At 35.9% G+C, this 25,079-nt stretch overlaps 1 protein-coding gene across 2 annotated transcripts in view; it reads left to right on the forward strand.

Annotated features, from left to right (window-relative positions):
- The window catches only part of SORBS2 (sorbin and SH3 domain containing 2), a 312,931-nt gene that overhangs the window by 102,776 nt on the left and 185,076 nt on the right, over nucleotides 1–25,079 (forward strand). Inside the window, exon 2 of one of the 2 annotated variants that reach the window (XM_033103959.1) lies at nucleotides 12,636–12,718. The gene's annotated coding sequence lies outside the window, so the exon portion shown is untranslated. Of the gene's footprint in view, nucleotides 1–12,165; nucleotides 12,719–25,079 lie in introns of those variants that run through there. The other variant, XM_033103958.1, reaches the window with a different exon arrangement.

Consider the following 25,079-nt stretch of genomic DNA (forward strand, 5'->3'; position numbering starts at 1 on the left):
ATTATAATTTCAAATATTCTGAATTATTTTTCAATGAATGTGCTTATACTCACCAGCTGACAAGACCAACTTCTTTTGTTCGGAAAATATGACTTATGTGTGAATAATATACAGGGCAAAGATAACAAAATATTCAAAAGAAAGTTGTCCATGACATGCTGACACCCGGCTGTGGTCCTGAATTGATGTTTACCAAGGACTGGTGTTACCTGAGTAACAGATATTAACGGTCAATGAGTGCACATACCTCAGCTTGGTGAATGTACCTGATGGGTCACTCTGAGTAAAAGTATTTCCAGCAAGTCCTAAATGTAAGAAAAACTTTGCAGAAACCTCCCGCTACCCAGTTCTGAAGAGCATATGTGCGCTAAGAAATGTTTACGTCATAAATGCATTGATGTGGCAAATGAATTTAAAAGAATTTGAGTCCATTTTGATGAGGTGTCACTAATTAAAATATTGCTGACTACAATGTTTCTCCTTTACTTTGATTTTGCTTGACTGAGGTTCTTGTTTGGCTTGTTAGCTATGGACTGTAACCTTTAAGGATAGCTTGTTTAATTAACTGCAGAAAGACTTCCTGTGGTGACTGGGATGCCACACTTTGTAGGAGTTTTAGATGAAGATATTCTGTAGTAGAGAGAGGAAATCTTGACTGAGCTAGGTCACAGCACTGAGAGAAAATCAAAACCATTATTCTTCTTTCTTCACAGTAGACTTAGCCCCAGTCTAAAGAACAGCTGGAAGCACAAATTGTTTCATTCGTTTCAGGAGCAACTCTGTAGCTTGATTTTCAAGTGATGACTGTTGCTAGTAAAATAATCTAGCATCTAAATTCTTTCTGATAAGGCTTTCTCCCTTTCCACAGTCCTATGAAAAATGTAACACTTCATTCTAAGATGCAGAAACTATAATAGATTGATCAAAATGATTTATCCAAGATAAATGGCAAATAAAATAAAATAAGCACTGGAAACATCATCATTCCTTTATAATTGACTTTCAGTAATCTGATCCAAACAGAGCCCATAGGAGTCTCTACGTTTACAGGCAATTAAAACAATTCTTAAATAAGAAATTTCGTATAGGAGAAAACTCATGTGATTCTCTGACCTTGGAAATCATGATTTTTTTCAAAGGCTAATTTCTCATCTGTTAAATTAACATAATTCCTACTTGGCAGGTGTATTATGGTATAATATTTATAAAACTTGTAGTACTTGGCACATGGTGATCTGCTACATAAACTACATTTACTATGTAGTAGTAATACTGTGTTTTGAAATCCTAAATGATTTTCAATACAGTAAGAAATAGAACAAAATGAACAAATTAAAAAAAAAATGTTCTTTATGTACCTAAGACTTCGCTACAGTTTAACATGTTCTCTATGTACCTGAGACTTTGCTGCAGTTTTAAGCACCTTCGAAAGTTGCACCAAGTGCTTTATACTACTGGTGGCCTGAAGCAACTAAAAGTGTTTTATCTATAACCAGAGAATGGTGTAACATCACAAAAGCTTCAATTAAGAAGCAATTCCTGCCCATTTGGAGATACAATGACATCATATATGTTTCCTCTCTGAAACTGATGGGTGAAGAGAACACGGAAGCCCACTGGTGGATCTCAGAAACCATGCCTGGGCATCAGACTGCCTACTGCCCGTATGAGGGAAGGACACACATTTGAAGGAAGAGTATGGGTTTAGAGAACGTTGCTTTGGAAGATTCTTCTCAGCAAAGAAATCAATCTTGAAGAAAATTAGTAGGTCTTTTCAATATATCAAATATATCCTATTTTGTTGTTGCTTCAACTTTATTGTGATAGATTCAGTCTAAATCCAGTTGAGGAAACTTATAGTCAATTCAGTAAAGGGGGGAAAAATCCAAATAAACAGTTTGTAGTTTTCTACCAATTTCTTGGGAATTCACTCATTCATGAACTCAGTTTGCTAGTGTTGTCCATGCTTTAGTTCTTTGCAGACACAACTGTGAATAGAGAGCAACACATTTTTTCTCAAAAAGAATGATAACTGTAACACAATTCTATGACTGAATTGTGTCCTCAAACGGATACATTGAAGTCCTAAGCCCCAGAAACTGTGACTGTGACCTTATTTGAAAATAAAGCCTTTGAAGATGTAGTTAAGTTAAGATGAGGTCATAATAGAGTGGACTCTAATCCTTATAAGAAAAAAGAAATGTGGACACAGACACATAGACGGAAGATGGTTATGTGAAGATGGAGGCAAACATTGGAATTATACTGCTACAAACCACAGAGCACCAAGAATTTCCAGCAACTTCCAGAAGCTAGGAAGAGGCAAGGAAGGATCCTTCCTAGGGCCTTCCGAGAGAGCATGGCTCTGTCACCATCTTGATTTCAGACTTCCTAGCCTCCAGAACTCTGAGACAGTGTATTTCTGTTGCTCAAAGCCACCCAGCTTGTGGCACTTTGTTACAGCATTCTTAGTAAATGAATATAATAACCCCTTTGATGTGAAAAATGACACCCATGAAGGTTAAACAAATTGCCCAACATCCCCTAACTATTAAGAGTTACTCCTTATCTCACAAAGGGTATAGGCTGTAGACTGTTCAGTTTAAGATTATTTCTCTTCAATAGCTGAACAAATTTGTGAGAGCCAATCTACCAAAATCTCTGCTTGGCATTTAGATCAAACCACAGACAAAACATTCATTCTGACTCATTCATTTAAAAACCTCTAATCCATAAATAGATGACCTTGAAAAAGATCAACTAAAACACTGCACGTGCCTCTATTCATTCTGCTTTTCTCTCTTCTGACTATAATTTATGCCTAACACCTTTTTTTCCAGGGCCATGTGTACTGAATAAGTCTCATAAAACAGGTCTCCACCTTCTCATTGAAAATACCTTTATATTCATTAAGGCTTCCCCTGGAGAACATATCAGTAAAACTCAAATCTTTCTTCGACTTTTTCATAGTCAGTTTACTATTACCACTTTAAATAATTGTTTTCTTATAGAAAATATGTCAGTTCATTGGAGAATATACAATGTAAATTCATACATAACCCAATCACTTAGTAAACATGGTTAATGTTTAGTGCAAAGCTTTACTGCATTTTTTAAGGGACTATGTATTCAAAATTTTACTTTCAAAAATGGAATTGTGCCACCACACATTTTTATAGGTTTATTGTTGTCACTGTTTATTTAAATATAATATGAACATCTTTTATGCCACAGATAGGAAAATTCTAGGTTAAAAAGTCAAATAGGATCTTTATTCCTGAGCTTTCTCAGAGCTTTCAAAATGCTCGAGTACACTGTGGGACATGGTTTGCAGGGTTTCCATATATATATATATATATATATATATATATATATATATATATATTCTATGTATATAATATATATAATATATATTATATATGTAAAATATATATAATATATATACACATATATATACACTTTTTTCTTAATTTATGGTGCCCCTTTTGAATAGCCACTCATCGAACACGTTTAGAAAATATCAGTCTACATAATTACTTTTAAACACTGAGTGTTTCCCGTGGTGTGGAGGTACCAAAATCAGTTCCCTATTGTAGAAATCATTATCTTTAACGTATTCCTTGCATACTTTGTAAAATTCCCATCTGCTTTCTGAAAGAAAATATCATACTTCAATGATTCCAAGATGCACATTTCCTGCAATTTCACATCACAAGAAATGATCTGTTTCTCAGCCAGGCAGCAGTTGTAACACCTTTGTCCTGCGTGTGCATCAAAATGCACTGGATGCAAGAACATACTGAAAACAGAAATGGCACAAAGAATACAGAAGCCCAGTCTTGTTGAAATGGAGTATGGCCTGGTCCTATATTTTTCACATTTTTCTAAGTGATGCTGATACGTGCCAAACTTTGAAAACTACGAGATAAATGATGATGTTGGACAGAAGTGACTGGGGGATGAATACCAATGACCCTGAATCTAAATGCCATTCAGAAAAGATGTACACTTTCACTTCTTTTTCTTTCTTCCTTTTGTATGCACAGAGTGACAGATGATGAATTTTAAATAAACACACTTAAAAGAGCTCTTCCAACAATAATACAAATTCTAACTGAGAATGTTGTGTAACCATTTCTTTGGCTAGTTTTTTTTTCTTTTTAGTGGAACATAAAATTTTGTTATGTCTTTTGATTTATGGGTCCTTCGTTTTGTTGGCACCTCTTTTGGCACCTAATATAATACCGTACATAAACAAGGTATTCAACAAATGTCAGATAATCTTCAGAAATAAAAACAAGCAAAACATAAAGCCCTATGAAAATATAGTGCCATTGAAATATATATTGCCTAGTTGATGTGTCCCAGAGCTTTCTTCCTAAAATACAAATATGGTCACATCTTTTTTCTTTGGAAAACCCTATGGCAGCTTCCCATTTCCTGAAAGATAAAGTCCAAAGTCCTTAAAATTCAGAACAAGGTATTTCGTCATATGCCACACATTTACCTTTCCAGTCTATTTACTCTCACACCTGCCCCAGCCTCTGCTTCAGTTACATTTGACTCCGTGGGTTCCTCAAACTTCAAATTTGCTTCCTTGTCTCTGTGCTGTCACACATGCTGATTCCTCAGCCTGGAAATCCTGTCCCTGATTTACTGGACGGGTGGAATCCCTCCTCATCCTTTTGGCCAAGTTAGTGAAGTTCAGGGACTAGACATTTTTCTCCTATCGTTCCCTGGGTATAATTGTACTAAAGAGCAAATCACATTGTAACATAACTACTTATTCACTTGTACTTTCCCCCACATACAATGTGAGCGTTAGCTTCGTCACCTGACACCGGATGAGGTTCTTGGCAGGTTATACAGGGCAAAGGAATGTTTGTTGGATTGAATTGAGGGACGGCCATGAAGGAAGATACAATTCAACTGTGACTTCCCCCGCCTGCTCATTCATTCACTTGTTCATTCATCATATCTGTATCTGCATGCCAGGTGCTGTGCAAAATCAAGTGAAAATGAAACAGAAATGATTCCTGCTCTTGTGAAGTTTCTAATCCAGCAGAACAGACGAGTTTAAATGATTACGTGGACAAGTAAATATAACTACACAGTGTCTACAGTCTGTCTGTAACTGAGCAGCCTGTGGTCCTATTGTGTCACTTTCAAAGCCCAGCTGTAGAAACCTTGAAGAAGAAGGTGACTGGTTCCTGAAAGGGCCACTCTGACATGAGTCACAACTGATGACCCCAGCTGACATCTAGCAGTCAGCTTGTAGCCTACCCACTATCATTCTCCACTTATTCCTCAATAAGAGAACGCTGATTTATCTGGGGCTGCAATGTGCCCAGCTGCAAATTGGCATTTTCAAGCCTCACTTGTAGCTAGGAATGGATGATGTGATATTAGCAAAAGTGCTGGGTGAGAATTCTGGAAAAGCTCTTTACAAGGGCCAACTCATAATGTTACATGTCAATTATTTCTCAATTTAAAAAAAAAAAGAGGCCAGCTGAAGTGGAAAATGTGACCCTTTGCCCCCTTCCCTTCTTCTTGCCTGGAACATGGACGCAATGGCTGGAGTACAAATAGCCATTCTGTACTATGAGGATGCGTTGAGCATAGAAGACGTTTTCTAAAGATGGCAGAAAGAGAGAAGAAGGAGCTGGGGCAAATTTTCTACTACTCTTGAACTCCTTGTCTCTCACTTGTCTTATTTAAGCACTGTGATTTGGGTTTTCTTATATATGCAGCTAATCCTAGTCCTAACAGGTATTGTGATAAGACTGTTTCTCATATCTTAACAAAAACTGAACAATAACTAGAGGATGTTTTGTTGTTGTTGTTGTTGTTTTTTAAATTGTTGAGTTTAAAATCTTTTCATAAACTATCATATTTGAGCCTCATAAAAATCCTGTGAGGGAATCAGGGTATATATTCATTTCACCCAATTTATGAAAGAAAATCCACCAAGCCTCTTCACATATCTTAGACTTGGCTCATGTTATTCCCTTAGTTAATAGACTTTTTTTCTATGTTTTTTCCTCATCAAGTTTTCCATATCCTTCAAGATACAGTTTGGGTACCAGCTCTTAGAAGACTTGTCTTTACCCTTCCTCAGACCTATAGTAAAGTTGGTTGTAAAATGGTTTTTTAATGCTAATTTAAACCCACAAGAACTGTTTACAAAGTTGATATCCTTCCTTTGGTGTAGAAAATATCCAAAAGAAGAACATTCTCTCTGGTTATCAGTTCAAGGTAACTAGCCAGCAATGAGGACCTCTGAGTCTTACTTTTGGAAGCATAGAAAATGAATTCTGATTTCCATAGACCTGGTAAAATAGTTACCATTCTGGATTATCGTCCTAATGTACTAAAATGGAGCTCCCATCCAGTATTCCACAAGGGCACGTAGTTTATTTTCCCTAGCTGTGTATGCTGTCACTGGTAGGTCTTTAAGTGAGTATCTCAGACTATGTCCAGTGTATTTCTATTTTTGGTTTTCAACCTTTTTTTTTTCCTCATTTGGTATCAGACAATTAGATTCTAAAGCATGTACCAAATCATGTTATTTAGACCTTATTATACTATTGGTTCATTTTGATGAATAAATTTCACTGAACTAACCGGAAGTCCTTCTAAAGGGCCATGGCGGGTCTCTCTAATTTTCCTTTCTCTCAGACTCGGGCATTTGAGGGCTTTGGCATTTGCATCTTCAGAGTTTACAGAGGCTGCCAAGTTTCACCTGTGTCTCCTAATTTGTTGCAGTGGCTCAGGTGAAACCAGCTACATTTGTTTTAAAGTGCTTCTTGCCAGGTGTTGTTTGCCGAGGCTGATGTGTTTCGTTACTAATTCAATAATGCAGTGACCGCAGAACCCAAAGGTTTTTCTGTGCAGTCGGGCATTTGTGGCACAGCACCTGGTGGCAACTGACGTCACCCTTTCCATAGGAAACAGTGGAAAGTGGGAAAGGTCACTGGAGATACACTCTGTTAATTTGGTCAGAATGCCTCTCAGAGAACAAAGCGTGTTCCCCATAGGAGAGCGAAAGCAACCAACCTCCTCTTTCCAGGTTGCTTTTTAAGCTTATCATTATGAAGTATAAACAATCGAATTCCTTGGAGGCAAGTGCAGTTTTTTTCTACATTGCTCACAGACTCTCACACTGTGGGCTTAATAAAAGCCCAGTGTGCTTTTCTTAAACAGAGGGCAAGCAAGATGTATTTGTGCTCGGGGTTACCAGGGCTGGGGGAAGGGGGTGAGGTGGATGGTTGATGTAGGTTAGTTTTTTTCTTTTGTTATTGGCTAATAGTACTGGTACTGACAAACATTGGTGCACATTTTTAAATAAAGTTGTTCTTGTAAGCTACTGCAATTGTAGGCATTTACAAGCCCAGAGTTTGATAAACCTGAAATATTTAAAACAATTTTGTTGTTATTAGCCAGTCAAGACCAAGATCTCTGGGTCAGTCCTGGCCAAATCTTCTTCCTGTAACTCCCGCCACTTTTCCCCTATTCCTCTTAATCTAGAGAGGATACAGAACTTCTAATGGGTGCTGGTAACTACTAATGGCATTTTTTTCTATGGCTTGCATATGGTAATTTTGTGTTAACAGGTTGCACTTTATTGAGTTTTTACAAACAGTTTTATGTTGCTGACATTTCTAGTTATCATTAGCCCTCTGGTAAGGATTTGTTCTTCTTTAATCATTTTCTCATTTTTAATTAATTCAATAGGTGGAGTTCCATACAGAATTCACTCTGCTAGATTTGTTTTGGTTTCAGGTACCTCTGATTTATCAAGGTCATTCTAGATACTTACCAAGGTCAGATTTCCTCAGAGGATATGAAGGCATTCGGTTAATAGCTGTGGGTCAGTCTGTATCCCACCATCTATTAATATACTTCTGAAAGGATGGAATCTTAGAAATACATCCAATTTGCTGAGACACTCAGTCCTCTTTCTAATTCAGTCCAACATAGTTGTCACACTTCCCATCTTGGTCGCATTTAACAGCACATTGTTCATGTCACTGCTAGCATAACTAATTATCATGGGTTGAGGACCAACCTCTAGTGTGTTCTATTTGTTATTAGGAATTAGAAAATTCAATCTAATCTTTATAACAGTCTGTGCTACCTCATTAAACAAATAGTGCTCAAATTCTATCCTTTAAGTGGTACAAGGGCTTCTTTGTTACACCAGGGACCAGATCCCTGGGTAGATTGTCACCCAGCTGTGGAAGCTGTAGGGAAAGGTGTGACTGCAGGAGAACAGGCTTCAGTCAACAATGATCTTGTTGAATTTTTACAGCAGTGAAGGGACCAGATTAAGAAGGATTTCAACATGGGAACCAAGGAATAACTGGCTTAATATCAGGATACAGGGAAGTAGTAAGTGTAGGGAAACACTAACTTCTTTCAAGTGCAAAATGTTTCCGATATTCTTTACCAAAGTAGTCTCTTAATAATATTAGTAATAATAACAATAATAAGCACCTTCATTCATCCATAACTTACCAACTTTAGTTTTAACTTTGATAAACAGGCCCTTATCAAGTAGTCTTACCAGGAATCTGTGTTTGTTGTGAACACTGTATTTTATTTTCAGTTTATTTCCTGCTTTTAATTTTTCATCTTGAAAACAAAAAAACTTCAAACTTACAGAAAAGTGGAAAGAATAGTAAAATGAACTGAAATATCCTTCCCTCAAGATTCAGCAGGTATTAGTATTTTGTCACATTTGTGTTAGCCCTTGATAGATAGATAGATAGATAGATAGATAGATAGATAGATAGATAGATATTGTTACAAGAGCTAAATTCTACCACACACACACAATATAAATATGTTATTATGCCTTTTTTTTTCTGTTGAACCATTTGACACTTAGACACATTTCCTAAGAACAACGACATATACTTTTAAGACCACAATATAATTATCAAATTATGGAAATTTAAAATGCAAACAACACTGTTATATACCATATAACCCTTATTTAAATCCACCAATTATCTCAATATTATACTTTATGGCATCTTTTTCCTGATCCAACCCAGGATCACACATTATATTCAGTGTGTTTCTTTAGTCTCCTTTCATCAGCATTAGTTCCTCAGCCTTTCTTTTCCTTTCATGCTAGTTGTTATTTTAAATATAAAAGTAATATTCATTTGGCAAGGCACTTTTGCTAACTTTTTTGGTGATGTGATTTGTATGACCTTAGCTTATGGTTTAGAAAATCATTCTTCATATTATGGCAGTAGTATATACTTTTCATCCTGAAAAAAATTTCTCACTGGCAATATTCACCACAGTCTGCATAATAAAAACCCAAACAATTAGCAGTGTGAATTATTGGATTCTCTTTATATGTCAATGGATGTTTTATTAAATTTAATCATGTAACACAATGTAATTTTTAAATATAAAAAAAGTTTGAAAATACTTTTTTTCATGACCATTTTGTTGAAAATTCTACACTAAGACAACAACCTCAATAGAGAAAACAAGCAAAAGACTGTGAACAGGAAATTTATAGAAGCAATAACTCCAAAAGACCCCTGAACATGAAGAGACCTTCAATTTCTCCAGTAATTAGAGAAATGCAAATTACGGCAATAATGAGTAATTACTTTGTACCTGTTGTATTGGCAAAAATTTGAAAACATATGATGCCAAGTGTCCCTACCATAGCTGATTGGACCAAGGATGGGAACCTGACATAGGGCAGTCCAGGGACAGAGCTGCTGGTACGTTATGAGGTATTTCATGTAGCTCAGAAAGATGAGCTGAAAAAAAAAAATCATATTTGTTTCTTGGGAATCTGTATTTAACAATTTTTTTAAAAAATTAGCAAGTTAGGAGGTTGAATAAGACATGAGGTACAACAGAGCCAGAGAGCCGCAGTGACAATGATGGGCCATGGCATCCAGAATTAATGGGGTGGGTTAGACTAGGTGGAGAAGCCACAGAGCCACAGATCATACCACAGAGTGACATGTAACGATTAATAGAGGCGCCATGGGAGCAAAGCAATTAGTCTCAGTTCTTGCCTGCTCCCCAGTTCCTAGTCCTGTGCAGCTTGGGTGTTTTCCAGTTCTCTTTTTTTCAGAGAATGGCAGTTGGGGGTATAGTGGGGCAAGAAGATATAAGATAAAAGAAGAAAGAAAACCTTCAAAATTCCAAAGGAAAGTGACTTCAAAGATTCTTACACCTAGCCAACCAATCAAGTATGAGGGTAGAATATAGACATGTTCAGAGATACAAGGAAAAGAAAAGCCACTTGAAAACACAAAATGAGCTTGGGGTGTTTCTTGATAACTGTTTTAACATGCCAACATTTAATCAAAATCACTTAAATTCTTCTGAAGTTATAATGTTGACAAATATATGATATTGAGAAGGTGAGTTAAAACATAGACTTCACACTATCCAGTTATTCAGCACCTTTTCAGACAGTGTTTTAGGTTCTCATTTAAAATGTACTAGAAATTGGAATATTCCAAGCATGGAAAACCAATGAGACATGGATCAGGTTGGCTTTCCAGGAGTTGACAGAGCAGTATGGGAGTCAGACATGAAAAGAAAGCTGCTAATACGTCAACAGTGCAGGAGAAGTACTGTAATAGTAGAGATAGATCCCAGGTACAGTGGGAACACAGAGGAGACCACTGCATACTCCACTTGTGAGCGCCTGTACTGAGGTGGTCCATTTGAGCAAGTTGTTGAAAGATACAATCAGAGGCAGATTGGGATGCAGGTAAAAAGTTGCCGGGGGGATGGGTTCTGGTTGAGAAGCTTTTAGGTAGCAGAAATTTCTTACTTCCAAGGAAAGGAAGTAAGAAATAGGAGATAATTCAACATTGCTGAAACGTGGGAAGTGAAGAATAAATGATGAGGCTGAAGGCAAGTTCAGGAGTAGCAAACTCAAAATAACTAAAAGGAAGGTAAGTTAAATGAGAACAGGCAAGCAGGCTTAAAATAATATGAAGTGGTGAGGAGTGTACCAAGCGGAAGGGCCCTTTTCCAGCAGATATGCCAGCCCTGAGCTGGCTGGAACCTACTGAATGGGCATCTGGTTGGAAAGGGAAGGGGAAAGGGATTGTTCTGCCAACATGGTAGGGAAATGCAATACTTACAAAATACTAAATCAATGACTTCTAGCGAATGAAGCCTCTATGTTGACAAGTCCAAAGTGTTAACACAACTTTCAAACAGCTTGCTAGAAACAATAATAAATGGACACTGTCTTGGAAATATGTCAAAAAGAATATTACTGGTGACACAGTATTAAAGAAAACACTAGGGAAAGTGTAAATGCTTAATGGTGTTAATCGTGGGAAATTCCCTGAAAAAGTGAATATTTAAGGAAGGTGGAATGCGATCCATCTTACTGAGGAAGTAAAACTATTCCTGCCTAGAAAGTAATGTTTAAATCAAAGAATTTTTTATTTGGTTTGGATTTTTTTAAAGTATTTTTAAATTGCAAATAAATTATAAATGAGCTAAAGAATCATTTTCTGAAATAGGAAACAATAGGAACTTTTTAAATTCTATTTTAAATTGTGTAATACAAGAAAAGTATTAAAATAGTTAGATGAATGAAATCCATAGGTAACATTTTATTAAAATATCACATCTAATTTGGTTAGTTTGGCCACATATAATGAATCATAGTGCTTTGTTTCCATTAAGTGGCTACAAGATTATCACTTAAAACAAAAAGTATACCTGCCTACATTTGCCCATCTCCTATAGGCTCATTCTACATGAAGGTAGAAACTTTTTTGACAATGATTCTAATTATTGTCTCTATAGTGGTTTGCATGTTGTTAACCTGGATAGACCCAAATCTATCTATTGAGAAGGGTTTCCCTTTCTTGATTTCTCGTGTAGCAATGGCTCGTGTAGCATAACTTCCTCTTGAAAGCTGAAAACTCAGCACTCACTGGTATTATTGGTGAAATATTTAGAAAGATAACAGAAGCTACCCTCCTCACAGTGATGAGTTTGATGAAAAGAAATTACCAAGCTGTGTCCATGCGCTGCACATGACCAGCCATGCTTGCTGTCTACAGGCTGTCTGTTGGTTGTTGCTATGACTACGAAAAGCCAGTGGAACCCAATGAGCTGTCTGCAGCCGTGCTGAGAGGACCAGCCATTTTACTTATGGAAAACAGTGTAGCATATTCTGCTGAGCTTTACCCTGGAAGAAGCATTTTTTAAAAATTTATTCAAAGAGGAAAGGAGGGATGGGCCTGTTAGTCTACAATTATTACAGCCAAGTGTGCTTGCAAGCTGCCATTTGGACAGGCTGTTGACTGCTGTTCCTATTAGCTGATTTGAGAAAGTGGAATGCAGGGCGATAATGCTGCATATCTGCTATCAGACAGCAGAAAGGTTTTTGTCTTGGGAAGGCAAACCTTCCCTGCAATATTACCTCAGCAGCTCTCTAGCTTCTTACCCTGAAAACTAGTGACCCAAAAAGGAGGGTGTTACCGTCTGCAAACACGGGTCTTGTGCATGGCTATTGCATATGAGCAGCAGGTCTGAAGAAGCAGGTGTGTGCTCGGATGGGCACTGGACTGTAACCCAGGCGGACGCTCTCAGGTTTACCTGCTTCCTGTTAACAGATTGTTGGCTCAGAGAGCATCTGCCTGCACGCTGAGGCCGTGGCTGAGAAGGAGGTCCCTGTGTATCCCCGGGACTGACAGAGGTAAGCTTTTTTTTGCCTTTTTTAAAACACAACATAACAATAACTCAGAGCAAAACTTAACCTAAAACATTTATATTTGTTGTGTTACCTAATTTACCAAGGAATTATAAAGCCACACACACACACACACACACACACACACACACACACACTTCCACAAAATAGTGTCCAATACATAGAGTTGTTTCAGTGAGTTTAGGTTCTAGAAATCCTATTATTTAAAAAGAATTACTAATATTCCTTGGGGTTTAATGTAAATATTTACTGTTTTAACAAACCGTGATGGTTTGTCATTGTGGATCATCTTCATTACCAACAAGCTTCCTCCTTTACGAACAATGGATTCTTTTATTAACTGCACTTTGACGTGTAGTAAAAGAAATACACGGAAAATCAGTGGCTTGAAAATTATGAAGCACTTATTTTTAAGCCTCATAATTGATGTACTGTAATGCTTCACACACCAATGTATACATTTAAACTAAGGAATTCCGTTCCTTACGTAGATCATAATAGCCAGTGGATTTTGCACTTGCTCCTTCTGAACTCAGAGTCTGGGTGTGCAGTTTGATTGAGTGGGGGTAGTTGTGAAGCAAAACATGTAGGTATTAGAAGCAGCTCACACATCCTTTCTGAGTATCATGCACGCCATGCTAACCCAGAGCACAACACACCCATTGTACTCTCCCGGCTCGGACTCCAACGAAAGAAAGGAAGTGAAATCTCCACAGTGAATTCAAGCAAAGCTACAGTATGTGGTGGTAAAAACTTCTCTTATTGCACAATTTTTCTCACAAGCAGATAGGTTTCAGAGATAGAGAGTGAAACCAAAAACACCATACACCTCTTAAAAAATGCAGTATACTAATATTTGCAGCGGATGTTTGCTGGCAGTTGCTACATGATAATAGGACAAACTTTGAACTGCAATAGGATTTGCCCCTTAGTGAGTATTTCTTTGATTTATAGTCTCTCAGGAACAAAGCAGTTACTGTGGATTGAAATTGGTCAGTCAAATCGAAACCCTTGGTTAGGAAATGACCAAATAATGATGAAAGGCTATTTCGGCAGCATTTCAGCTTTACCTAAATCAATTCTACGGTTAGTCCACCAGAAACATCAGCTCACTTACATTGCTACAGAAAATATTTAAGGAAAAATATTTTGTTGAAAACGTTGAATAAAAACCTCTACTAAAGGTTGAATCTACCAGGAAATACAAAATAAATAGTAAATGGCAAATCCCAGATTTACTTCTAGGATATATATTTCTATTTGTCACCTTTTCCCAAAATAGGAGTGACACGGGAGTCACCTTTTAAGTTTAAGTGTAATACAGTTTTCATTGCCACATACAAGCATGTATCACAGTTTCACAGATATAGCAATATGCCCTCAGATAAAAGAATTATATAGCATAGGGAGAATATTTTTCAAAACGTCTGTTCTAAATGCCACCAATATTCAAGACATAAAAATGCAGAGCCAGTAATCTCAGTCTAGAGAGTCATATCCAAACGTTTAATGATGAGAACAAATAGGAAAATGTCTATGTAAGTGTGAGAGACAGTGTCTGGGATGACATGGTAAAGTGAAAGCGTTGTAATTCACTTGTGTTTCACTTTCCAAAAAACAGCGAAATGAACAGACTTAGTTTTGAGTCAACTTTTATAAATAAAAATATCAGCCAAGGAAATAATTCTGTTAGAGCAAAATGACAGGTAATAAAAGTCTCTCTCCAATTTAATTCCCTTCAGAGCTTTACACTGCAAAAGGAGTTCTCAGAATTAACACAAGGCAAGGACCTGCCGCAAGAAACCGATTTTGTATTGGTTTTTCTTGGGGGAGTTTTAGAAGAACAGGGTGAGGAAATACCTAAGGCACACCTGCCTACCGTGTCCTGTTGCCTTTGTGTTAGGACCATGTGCGACAGGAGCCTTAGCCCAGGAGAGACACACAAACTTTATACCTGTGTTATTTTTTTCTACATTAATAACCTTTTCAGGTGATATGCTGTGAAAGTTTAGCATTTTAAGTCCACTTGTGCACTACACATCAACATAGTTATTAATTCAACAACTTTGAGAGTCAGATGCAGAAATAAAACCCCTAAAGTTCAAGACTTTGCACCTTGGCTTTTCTTTTTTTATGTACCCTTATTTTCTGCCATTTTCTAACTTACCTACTAGCAATATCAAATACTATGTAATTTCCCAAACACACTATACCAAACTTCTGCAAAACCTCCTTATAGATTTTTTTTTTTCTAAATCTCCCCCAGTAGCCACCTGTCATACATGCTTCACAATCCAGCTACGTAGTATGTCTCCCCAGACAATTCCTCACCTTCCTCTTGGGCTACATCTGCATTTTATGTCTATAGTTCTGTCCACTGTATCATATTACATTGGTCTCTGCTCACAGGCTTCCAGAGATTTATTGATCTCTATGCGTACTAGAACTTGGCATTCAGACATTTTACTGGTAACCTCGGACTTCAGTATTTTCTTACTAGTTACTGTAAATATAAGCTTGATCTTGAAATAGAAGTCCTATTATCTATACTGCCTTTTATCAGAGAAACTCGAAACATTTAAAAATAGCAATGGGGCTTACATTTTCCTGATTTGAAAATATGGCTTCAGGGACACAATTTAATACACACTATAAATGTCCAATAATATATCAGAATCGTCAGAGGGAAAAGTTTGCAACAAATCAGTTTTAAATAAAATAGCTCGAAAGCTTTAGTATCTAGAAGGAGCTCTTTTTCTATTTACCAGTATAAAATTTGCAAGGGAAAATAAGTATACTAAGTATCCCTATTAGAAATTTGTTCTGAAATCAGACCATTTAAAATTAATGTTGAATTGATGATAATTAATAGCTGATTATAACAGTACTTATGGAATTCTTTTTCGTGCTGAGGGGAGAAGAAAGTAGAGCTAATGAACTGGAAAGAAACCAATAATTGAAATAATGTCTACAATCATAGAATTTCTTTTAATTTTCCTAAATAAACCTGAAAGGTTACTGGCAATCACTAGTTACATTATATTTCCCTATAGCTTAAGTTCCTGCTAATAACTCTTAATACAGACATACTTTTGATTACAGAGACTTCCCACCATTTTTCTGTGTTAGATGGCATGATTATTATTTTTTTAAATATGCCTTAATTTTTATAACCTTTTTTTGGAAAAATTGCCACAATGTTGTAATCAGAAATAAGAATGGATCAGGAATTTTATTAAGAAGTAATAAATATATAATCTTTTGTCTCTAAGATATTCATGTTGAAAGCAAGAGTTGTAATTAACACTATATGATCTTTTTATACAAAAAATAGCAAAGATTAGGAAGTTTAAAATATCCAAATGTTTGGAATTATAAAACAAAATATTTAGGAAATCACTTAAATTCTTATTTCTAGACATTTTCACATTATATTCCAGCATTGAATTGTATAATAAAAATAAGATAAATAGCAACTCTTAATCATCATGCTGTCTTTTAAAGGTTTATTTTGGCTATCTTTCAGGTGATTTTAATGTATAGCATGCTAATTAAATAACAGCAAAAGTTGAAATTGGTTGTATACATCTTAAAGACTAATCATGTTTAATCAGTTATTTTAAATTGTATATAGTAATTAGATTTAGAGAAACATGACTTTATAGTATTTCTGCATCATTTTTAATATTTTATATTTTAAGTAAGTTGAAATATTTTAAAGGCCTTAATTACATGTAACTGTATTTGATATTCAAATAAAATGAGTGTGCTCTTGTTGTTTTATAATGAAGTATTGTAATATATGATTGTATTAGATAGTTTTCTAAAAGTTCCTCAAACTAATAATTTAATAATGGATATGTTCCTTAAATTCTAAACTATCACTGTAAAAAATTATAGATTTTCAAAATGTCTTTATCTACATCACATCTGCAAAAAGTTAAGACATATACACTTATAAGGAAACACGTAACTACTGAGTTCTAAATAGTGTCAGATCAGAACTCTCATTCCAGCTTAAGCTCAATTAAGATGACCTTATTTGAATACATGATACAGAATCACCAAAGGCAGGTTTTTATGGTGAGTTTGGCAGCATGACATAGCTACACAGAACTGTATTATACTTTACTGTCTCCTAGTCTGCAAAGTAGAAATGTACTATTTTACCAAGTAGGAATTTTAGCCAAAAAAACAGTGAAGCATAGGTCCGGCATTAACTCTGCACCTTTAAAAAGTATTATTTGAGCAAAAAGTCCAGAAAGCTTTCACTTTTCCTGAATTTAACCAAAGGTCTTCAAAATTTTTTTTTCTACCTCAAAGAAAACCCCAAAATCAAACAATAGTCTCATTACATTTCTTACTTTATTTTTTTATATCCGTGTTATAATTTAAGGAAATTTTATTTTTAATACAAAACATTATTTAAAAATTCCAGTGATATTTGGGTATTTTATTTGTACTGTTGCCTATTTTCTTTAATTTTTTAATTTAACCTAGGTATTCAATTCTTTTTTTGAGGTGTTTTCTCAATAGTTGGTGTAAATTGCATATCAAACACATTTTCTGATAATGAATGCTATCCTCTGCTTTGAGTAGGAAAGTTAGTCCAATCAATGTAGAAATAATTCTTATTTTTAGTTTTTTTCCTAGTAAAATTTTTCAGGAATAGATGAATGTGAGAGGCAGCGTAAAACCTCTGAGTTTCCAAACCTTCTGATGTTCTATTCAATCCAACATCCTTTAGAGACTAATGTGGTTTTAAGGATCAGCCATAAGGAATCCAAAAGCTATAGCAAAAATAGGCTTCTAACCAAGAGCTGCACCACTTGTAAAAATCCTCTGAGAGTATAAGCAGGGATAGGCATAAAGCACGTTTTTTTAAATGCACAGAAAAAAGTATGCAAATGAGACATTCTAAGTGACCATTAGCCATGTTGGAGAAAATGCATTAGTATAAATGTTTGTTCTGTCCTCCTCTAAAACACTGAAGGCCCTACATCTATTCTAGTCAGGGGTAGGTAGCTTCCTCAAAGATATTTGGTCTTCTATGAAGGTGACCATGTGTAGAGACAGCAGCCCCATTGATAAAAAGAAAGATGCTTAGATTTCTGATTGTGGAGAACCATCTACCACCTATAGACAAATAAGGTGCTTCTGCTTCTTTGAATAGTGCTAATATCAGATCTGAAAGCCTCATAAGATCTTCCTACACTTTACACTATTAACCAAAAAAGTTTAAGAAAGTTACTCTTGGCTGCTTAAAAGCGAGCTATTTTGTAGATTATCGAGATGCCTTCACACCTAATGGTTTGAAATCTCTGTACTAAAGTTAACAAAGGAAAAGAGATTAGATAATAACTTCAGCTATTCTTGCGCTAACATTGTCATCTGGGGAACAGTTTGAGCACTTTCTGAAACAGGTACACTTGATCTGTCCCATATATTATTGCAGTATAGTAAATACTGTATTATATCCTGAGGGGATAAATAACTTTTAAAAGAACCTGTATCTCAATATCTAGATTTGGACATTTATATAGCATTACTAGTAGTGAAGATTAAAACTTTATAACCACTTAGTTGTTCTGGAACAGTGTGAATAGACTTGTGTTTGTTATACCTGGAGCACAGGCTTGAATCAGTTTTTAAAAAGGGAGGTCGTGAGGGTGGCAAGGGCAAGAGGACAGGAAAAGTTACAGATTGCTTGAGCAGAAAGTAACAGGGAAAACTCAGCTTGCTTTAGAATAGCATCTGGAATACTGTAGGCACTCAGCAAACAAGTCAATATACCAGGGATGCCAAAAAAAATGGACACAAGTGGACACTTTGGTCAACGTTGCTCAAGCAGTAGTTCATAATCAGAAGTGTCTGGACGCTGATGGTAACCACTTTGAGCACCTCCTGTAATTGCAGAAGTTAAACGTGACTTGTATTTATCTTTTGTTATCGGTATATATTGAGTGTTACAATTTTAATATAGTTTTCCTTTCTTTAAATGTGTATACATTTTTTTTTTTGGCACACTCTTTTAAGTAGTCAGTCGGTACCTGTTGAATGGATAAGTGGCTCTCAGCAACCAGTTCTTCCACTGGCATTGTGCTAATGTTAACAAATTGACTAGAAGATAAAGCTTGAATGTAGAGAGAAAAATGATAATTTACAAGTTTTTCTGACTTTTTTGAAATTATAAAACAGAGAAGAAAAAAGGGAGGAAAATTTTAGAAACTGTTATTTTAAAAATAAAATACAGTCTTCTTGGTGAGAAACACTGTATTTTAATAATGATATAAAACACGAACATAGCCTGAAGCTTAGATAAAGCTCAAATGTAACACGTCATTTAATGAATAATTCAAAAACCAAGAAAATTTGATTTTTACTTTTAACTTTCTTAAAACTTCTGGTTACAGTCACATTATTCAAGCAATGGCAATATGATCAATACTAAAGAGTTAATTTAAAAAAAAAATAAGAATAAGACAGAAAAGTTTAAACCTAGATTTACAAAATTTAAGATTTTCTTAAAAGTCTTTAGAATATAATTAAACAGCAAATTCAGGATAGAAAAAGGTATCAGTCTGGTAGATTTTCAATTTAAACACTGAAAGAGCAGGAAAACCTTACATAGTCAATGAAAATATCTGCTTCTGATTAAACTCAATAAAACAATAAAAACCTAAATAATTAGAGTTCAATAAACTACAGGAAAAAATTATTCAATTTCTTCAATCCAAAAGATATTGATAATAACAAATCATGTAGACTTTACTCTTTCTAGCTACTATCCCAAAAGCTTTACATATATTAACTTTTAATAAAGGATCTAGGAAATCACAAAACTTTTAAGGATATTTTACCTGGAATTTTCCAGAAGTATTACATGTGATCTTAAATTATTTCCAAGGGAGATTAATAAACATCACATTTAGTTGCTCCTTCTTAGATGCTTTCATTTTAATAAAGTTTTTTCTCTGTGTCTAATATTTCCATATGAAGATAAACTCCATGATAGAGCGATAGGGTTTTATTTCTGTTTTTACCCTTATCATCTTTTCACGTGAATGGCTGAGAGTAAATGAGGGATAGCTGGATGATTAGTCCACATAGGTTGTTGTATCAAATATCAACAAATAAAATTTATACCAAGGAAAAGAGATGGAGTCAAAGTAATATAAACTCTATGTGATTCCATATAACCCTAATTATGAGAAAATTAATACAGTCCACACATCCTTAAATGTTTGTTTGTTTTGTTATGGTTTTTAAATTGTTTTGGTTAATATGTTTTTCACATAAAATACTAAGCTAAATATCAGAGTAATCCTTCTAAAATCATCAGACTTCCTCAACAGAGGAAATCATGACAACCAAAAATGATGTGGCTCATTTGAAGCACTACAGACTTTTACCCCAGAATTTAATATCCTGAACAACTTAACTGTATATTAGTTATCTCAGACAATCAAGAAAGCAATAAAATTGTAGAAAAGCATAATTATCTCCTCTACCAGAAAAACTATTATGCCTTTGTTGAAAATATATCTGTTTTGGGAAAAGGGTCTTTTTAGGGCAATAATTCAGATGACTAGTAATATATCCTGAATTCTTTGACATTGACTTTATTTAGAAACATAATTTTTATATGACTCGTGGTCTGAAACCTGATTATATCACTGACTTCCTTTCTACCCTAGATTTAATTTTTTAAGACTAACATAACTGGTTGATTTATATAATAATATGACTTTTTTCTTGAATTAAAAAAAAAATCTTCCTTCTGAAGTGCACAGTGTTTTTAATATCTTTTAGATTAAATTTTAGATTTGTTGATAGCAGAGGGACATTTCATCACCCTCATTATATAAATAAAAGCAAATGACAATGCAAATAACAATCTAGTTTAATTTAAAAATCATTTTCCTTTTGGCCAAATGTCCTTTCAGTGCCTCAGATTGACAGTTCTCTGTTAAAATAATTTAACTTGACCGACATTATGTGGTATATTAACACATCATAATCATATTGCACCCTAAACTTTTGCTTCCTGTGGAATGAATTGGTAAAACATGCCCTCAAATCTCTGGTTCACTCTTTTTGGCACTGGTATTTAACTTTGCAACTGTCAAGAACTAAAAGATTATGATCGTAAAATTAAGTTTCCCAGGGAATGTTCTATTCATGAACTGCCTTGTTCCCAGATTCCTCAGTCATTTTATTATATCCTCTTCTATCCAAGCCTCTGAGAAAAGGTGCTGGGTTTGCATGATTCAGATAAAGCCTGGGAGGTAAAGAGGACAGGAGATTAACATTTAGGATATAGAAGAACCGTGGTCCTCCATTGGATGGGGTCATTCAACCAAAAGAGCTTTTGAATTCAGTAGAAATTAGGAAAAGTATTTGACTTGAAATTCATATGTTCTGATTTCCAACCAAAAGTAAAATATTTTTGAGAAATCTGTATGTGATCTATCTAATGCATCTCAGAGAGTGAGAGTATTTTATGTAGCCATCAAAACAGAATGGCCCTTTATTAATTGACATTGAGAAATGTTACTTCCCAAAAGGTCAGATTATTATTGGTGAGTGTGTTCTTTCGGGAAATAAAATCAGAATTTCATCTGGCAACTGTAATGCCAGGTGACAAATGATTCTATGACTATCATCAAACTATATTTGTAAATACATTAGAGCCATGAGTTCATAACTGCCAAGTGGGCAAGAATATCTGGAGTCACCCTTTCCTGTACCTGGGCTTGACCATATGCTGACGAGTTCTCTAACTGTCCTTTTCCCAGACTTTTGAAGATCGTCATCTCAATTCTTGGTATGTTAATATAAGTTAGCTGGTCATATCCTTTCCAATTTTATCTGATAGCTCTGTGATTGCTAAGTGAGTAGGTAGGAACAGGTCCCTCGGCCTTTCTAGACCTCTATTTCGCTATGTATAGAACAGAGATAATAGCACTCACCTCTGAGGATTGTCATTAGGATTAAATGACATTATAGCATCAGAACCAGGCTCATGCTAAATAGTTTGGATTGATTCTTCAGAAGCAAAGAGAACCATTGGAATTTATTTAAGTGGGGAAAAGTAATGCTCATGTTTGTGTGTTAAAAAGATATAACTGGTAGCATAATATCAAATTAAATGAAGACATCAAGAAATTGGTATAGAGAGACAGTTTCAATATCTTATGCATGAGAGAAAAACAATCATGAACAAAAGTGGTGGGTCAGGGAGAAAAGAGTGAGGGATTTATTCAGTCAAGATTACTATGTGTCAGTCAGTCTCCTAAGTGTCTGGAATGCATCTAACACAGTGACTGTCAAAGAGTCTTAAAAATAGGTGATTCTAATTCACTGTGGATTTGCATTAATAGAGGTGTGTGACATGCAGAGGATCCACTCCGCTTGTGGAGGAACTCATGAGGCATCACTGAGGAAATGTTTGGGGGCCAAAGACTATGTGGGTGTTCATGTTGGAATGTGCTCAACCCACCATGACTGAGGAACAGCATGTGCTAAAAGCACAGAAGCAAGAGGGACATGTTCTAAGGACTGAGAGTCGTTAGGTATGGTTGGAATGTGAGATGCCGATATGGAGAGATAGAAAGTCAAATTGGACAAGCAGACCAGAGCCAGATTGTGGTGTAATCATGCTACATTCAGTTAGATGAGAAGGCACAGAAAGAGTTCAGACAGGAAAGTGAAATAATAAGTTTTCCATTACAAAACATCTATGCTGGGAAAGAGTACGACTGAGGTGGGATAAGACTAAACATAAGGATTTCACAGAGGAGAAGAGTACAAACTACAGGAAGTAAGGTTGAAAGCCTCAGCTAGGACAGGAAAAAAGGTCTGGAGAGAAAGTGCTGGAATCAAGAGAAATTATGAAGATAAAATCAATAGTACTTAGCACTCAATTAGGGATGGGAACAAGGGTATAATTTGATTACCAGGTTTCTGTTGTGGGGATATAAGACATGGAAAAAGCATGTTTGAGGGAGAAGATAGTGAAATTGGTTCAAGACCTTTCGAGGTGGAGCTGCAAGTGAGATATATAGGTGGAATGTTTCAAAACATGGTTCTAAAAACAGGGGCGTCCAGACCAACAGAAATAAAATTTAAGCTGAAAATTCAAGCCACATATATAATTTTAAATTTTCTGGTAGCCACATTAAAGAAGGTAAAAAGAGAGATGACATCAGTTTTGTAATGTATTTTATATAGCCCAATATTCCCAAATATTATGATTTCAATAAGTAATCAATATAAAAATCGTAACGACTTGTGTGTGTGTGTGTGTGTGTGTGTGTGTGTAGTGTTTGTTTTACACTTACAACATCTCAATTCAAACTAGACACATTTCAAGTGCTCAGGAACTATTTCTGGCTGGTGACACCGTATTGAACAATAGAGCTCTAGACCTTCAGGGCCTGTGCAAATATATGTTTCAAAGTGACCAGAATAAAAGTCTTCTGTGAAGGTGTAGAGAAAGCTTATGGGGGTGCGGGGGAGGATAAAGAGAGCTCGTGCAGTGGTAGGAGATGCGAAAGAATCACTGCAAACGCCCATCACCTTGATCTGTGTTTTAAGGATGTGGGATGTGGGATGTGGGTTGGAGTCTCAGAAATTTCGGGACACTTTGATTATCTGTGTTGAACTTGTATACATCCAGTAACTGCTATGTAATGTGCAGAGCCCAGTGCAGATGAAAATGCAATACCCCCTTCTTCAAAACTTATTAATAATTTTAAGATGATGACCACAGAGGATGAAACCCAGTACCTGGCCCTTGCCAGTGCAGGGTCAGATGCAAATGCTCCTGTCACAGGCCCGTGAAGCCCACCCTGAATATAACTTGATTTGATGTGTTATATGTGAACACTTGCCTTTTGTGAATCAAAGTCAATGTACTTAATAACACGATTGATGAGTTTGAGCGACTGTGGGATACCGTTATCGTTACGGGCAGCCACTCTTCCTGGTAAGAGGAAAAGCGACTTCTCCTCAGGCTGGGGAGCTTGGGATGCATGAATCCCATTATACCCTTCGCACACACCCCACACCGGCAGGCCCTCAATTATGCTAGAACATCATCAGCCTGATTCCTCCATCATGTCTGAGTCTCCAACCTGTTAGGGATCTGGCAGCTCCTCCTAGAATATCCTTTCCCACCCATTGCCACGGTAAGAGAGCATCGCAACATGGGAGTCAGAAGACTGAAGCCTCCTCAAAGGATGGGGGAAGGAGCACTGGCCCAAGCGAACATAACCTGGAATTCCCTCATGTGAGGAAAACAGCTAGAGAGTCTGGGGTGGACTGTGTTTCTGCAGCTCTAGTTCCAGGCTAATGTCTGAAAATGCAATATTTGGATTTTTATATTTATGGCTTTCTGTGAATGGAACTGCCCCTACCTTAGCAATGTAAATCTAATGATCAATTTCAGACTTTCCCTACAGTACATTATATGTGAAAGTAGGAATCTATCTGCCTCATTGAATAGCACCAAGCACCTAGATGGCCCCAGATACTGATAAATGTTAGTGTGCTCCCCACAGCCCCTTGCTCCCATCTATCTAGTCTCGTCCTTCCTCCTCCTCCATCTTTCTCTTCATTCTCCTTTCCCTGACCTGTCTCCCCAACCTAATATCATTTCTTTCCATGATTATCATAGAAATCCAACTTATAGTTGGAAGTGACATTTATTTATTTAGTAAACAATTCTGTTCTTTATTCTCAGTTGCTTAGTTTCAAAAGTCAGTAAATATGATTAGTTTTTTCTTTTGAATTAAGTACTTTTTAATGTTTTGATATCCTATAACTGATTTTCCCTTTGTATGTGCTGCGGCCAAGACAGGTTCCTCCAATTCTGCATGAAAGTCCCTCTGATTTTTCAGAAAAGGAGGGAGCAAGCCTGCGGGACCTGTAAAGTAAGGTCCAGTAGTGGACCTGGCCTTCGTGGGCATGGGACTTAAAATCTTTCAACTACAGATTTGGTACCTGCAGAATGAGGAAAGTGTGCCTAGATCATAGGACCATTAGTTCCATTATATGAACTAATTCATGCAGAGTTCATGTAACATGCCTAACACATAATACATAACATATAATACATAACAACACATAATACATAACAATAAATAACATCTAAAAAACATCTCCTGAGATGGGGATCTCCCAGACGTCTTGACAAATCAAACTTGACGAGGCCCAGAGCAAAAACTACATAAAAAAAAATTAATTTACACAATCAATAACTAATTAAATTTAAAACTTCTTAACATAAAAAAAAAACCACCAGGCTTTCACTGATCACATAGTTCTTAAACTTGAAATTTAA

Source organism: Rhinolophus ferrumequinum, chromosome 4, assembly GCF_004115265.2.
Source record: "Rhinolophus ferrumequinum isolate MPI-CBG mRhiFer1 chromosome 4, mRhiFer1_v1.p, whole genome shotgun sequence".
NCBI lineage: Eukaryota > Metazoa > Chordata > Mammalia > Chiroptera > Rhinolophidae > Rhinolophus > Rhinolophus ferrumequinum.